The sequence below is a fragment of the Lactuca saligna genome, chromosome 8, assembly GCF_052625555.1.
Source record: "Lactuca saligna cultivar CGN05327 chromosome 8, ASM5262555v1, whole genome shotgun sequence".
Lineage (NCBI taxonomy): Eukaryota > Viridiplantae > Streptophyta > Magnoliopsida > Asterales > Asteraceae > Lactuca > Lactuca saligna.
The window spans coordinates 105,742,667-105,746,096 of NC_136424.1; the positions used below are offsets into that span (position 1 = coordinate 105,742,667).

At 33.1% G+C, this 3,430-nt stretch overlaps 1 pseudogene across 1 annotated transcript; it reads right to left on the reverse strand.

Moving 5' to 3' along the window:
* Positions 1–237: 237 nt before the first annotated feature.
* Positions 238–1,331, reverse strand: LOC145011625 (transcription factor IBH1-like 1 pseudogene; annotated as a pseudogene). The gene is made up of 2 exons (XR_013664186.1): positions 1,201–1,331; positions 238–975 (listed from the first exon to the last, which is right to left on the reverse strand). The product of XR_013664186.1 is annotated as a transcription factor IBH1-like 1 pseudogene (transcript).
* Positions 1,332–3,430: the final 2,099 nt, after the last annotated feature.

A 3,430-nucleotide genomic window follows, 5' to 3' on the forward strand; every position in this document is an offset into this window, starting at 1 on the left:
AGCAAAAGCTAAAGGTGCAAACATCAAGCAATTGTCAATTGAGCCATGTGTGTAGTGTATATATATATATATATATATATATATATATATATATATATATATATATATATATATATATATATATATATATATATATATATATATATATATATATATATATATATATATATATATATATATATATATATAGTGCTTTTGTTCTTGTTGATAAGAATGGAAGATTTTGCAACGGACTACTTAATCAGGGGAAATATGTGAATACCATGGTAAAAAATAAAAATAAAAGAACACAAAGAAATTAAGCAACTAGAGGTGCTGTATTACCTAGCTACCTGTACATGATTTCTTTTTCAAGATGTATGCTTTCTTTATTCAACTGATTTCAGCAATTTATCATGGCATAAAACCTGAGTTGCATTAACTACACTCCTCATCACATCAACCTGTACCTTAAGAGAAAGAATGTAGTCTAATGCTTCTTTGATGAGGGAGAATTCATCCATGGATTGTCCACCTGGCACAAGTCTTTTAAGCATTTTAGTCTTTTTCTTCACCAATCTTTTTGCAATAATAATAGCCAAATTCGATCGAGGAATCCCCATCATAGCCTTTTTCATTCTTTTACCAGCACTTTCACGACTTGTTTTCAAGATTTTCTTGCATCGAACCCTCTTATGGTAACTCATGATCATTCTATCTGTGCTCTTCAGTAGCTTCAACTGCGATTCAGGACCTAACATCTTTTCCACAAGTATCATGTCTTTTTCGTTTTTCCTAGCGTCGGAAAGTAGTGCATTACTCCATAAGGTTTCTGTCCTTTTTGCAGAAGCCATGGCAATATCTGCAGAAAGCTTTATTTTCTTCGTTTTCTCCATGAGATTCATTTGCTTTTTTGAAGAAACACACATATGAAATCCCTCTATCCATTTGTTCATAAATTCTTTCTTTAGCGAGCTTGAAGATTGCATTCTTAACCTAGAAATTACAGCAATACAATTAATAACAACAAACATCATTTTAGTTATACACTGAAAACAATTTACTTCATATATTGAGAGATCAGGGTATATACTCGCACGAGAAGTAACCAACGCGTTTATAAAATTACCTTCTTGAGTGTCTTTCTTCATAACAAGATAAACATGAAACTTTTGAATTAAAACCTCAAGAAAAAAAGCCAATTCATTCGTATTCAAGTACCTTTAATTCTTCAAATCTTATATTGCATGCAACGCCAAATGCAAGGTATGGTTAATTGCAGTTGCAGAGGGATCCAACAAAAGTGTTAAAATGAAGAAGTTGAGAGATGGATGAGAATGGAGTTGAAGTTAAGGCATTATATATTCAAAATAAATAAAATAAAAGACACTGCACATGGACTCACATGGGTGTTCATGGCCTACATAAAAACCCTAAAAGGAAATAATCGAAGCTATTGAATTTTCACGTGAAATGACAAACTTAATTAATACGTTGATAATCTAATCATGTTTCGTCAATCTTCTTCCCATTTTGAATAATTGATGACCGTATTTTATTTAAAAACTATTGATATGCACTTTTCTGTTAAAATTAGAAGAATTTATATTATAAATGATCAATGGAATGTTAAACATTTTGTTTTAAAAATTAACTAAAACAAAAGGAAATGTTATTATGTGAATAGATTCTCACGTCAAGTTGTGACATCAGTAAACATGTTCATATGTTTCTTAGTTACCCACATGCCATAATTAAACACCCATGTTTTACTCCATACAGGACTCTAAACTTTTCGCTTATATTTATTTGTAAATACTTTGAGTGGATTAAATTTCATATAAAACTAATAAAATTTTCTAATTAGATATTTTAACTTCAAATAACCTATGAAAATTATTTGGGATAAATAGAGAAGGATTTATATCATATAAACCTAATAAAATTTAGAGAAAATTATAAATTTTGCCAAATATGTTAATTATTTTGTCGAAAACAACAAAAAAAACCCAAATTCCATTTTTAGCCATCAAAATCGCATATGAATTAAGCTCATCTGTGATTTTGAAAACCCATCTGTGAACGTACAATTTTTTTGCTTGCTAGGTAAATACCTCCTTCGCCCTCTTAAAAACGCAGATGGACTAAGCCCATATGCGATTTCCTCTCCATTTCAACATCGATTTTTTTTTTTGACTACGAAATTGATAGGGTTCAATAACGAAACAACCTTATTATCAACAAGTTATACGCACCAAGTATATTATTTTTAAAAGATAAAACTTCAAAAATGGTCCCTGTGGTTTTCGAATATATCAAGTTTAATCCCTAAGTTCAAAAAACCTCACAGATGGTCCCTGTGGTTTCAAAACTTTTAACATTTGGTCATTCCGGCTAACTCCGTTACCATTTAGCCGTTAAGTAAGGGGTATTTTTGTCATTTCACAGCCCATGGACTATTTATAAGGTTTTGTATTACTTTTTTTTAAAATAAATAAATAAAATTTAATATGCAAGGGTCCCACCTCTCTCTCTCTCTCTCTCCTGTAAGCTGTATAAAATTCTTTCTCATCACTGGGTCCCCTGTAAGTTGTATTAGATTCCATGTCTCATTCATTATTTTATTTCATATCTTCATGAATTTGTTTTGAATCTGAATTTGTTTTAAATCGCCTTTGTATACCTTCGACTCAGGTGTAGGTAAAACCACTCTGATCGCTAGGGTTTTGGAGAATCTCAGAACTTCCTACCCCAATTTGAAAATACAAATGTTTTTCACTCGTAATGCCCTATCATTCCATACTCTTCCATCGATCAAATATGTTTGATTTTCGCCTTCGTCACCACCAAATTCTACCACCGGTTCCTCTGGTAAACACTCTGATCCCCATCTCATCCTTCTCTTCCTCCCTCATCATAGCCTGAAGGTGGATCTTTACTCTTAGACAATCTCCTTCCTTCTTTCGTCAACATGTCAAATCCAGATCGAGTGTCATAAAAAGGGTAGGACCTCACATTTTGATTTTAATGGATTTCCATTCCATTAACTTCTTATATGCCCTTTCTTTAGGTTTAGTGATGAGGGAAACAAATGGTGGTGGAGAGCGCTCAGCAACAGCAGCTCCTGCTAATGGTGGAGTTACAAATCACGAAAATGCCCTTAGGCAAAGCAGGGGATCGGAGGTGCTGGTAGTCCCCATTAGGATTTTAGTGCTGCCTTTTGAAGCTTCCCGAAGCTCTATGGGTGTACTATTTCCAGTGGTCACTAAAGAATGGGCTTTTTTTTTGCAGCTCATTCCCGAAGTTAGGCTCGGACTTTTCTGAAAATTTCCACAATTTCACTTTCCCTTGGTCCAGGAGTTGCAGTCGAATGGAATTTGGGGGAAGGAGATGAAGAGGTTGAAAGGAATGAGGGTCCGTTTTTTGAAGTGAATGGTTTAAAATCTTTGAA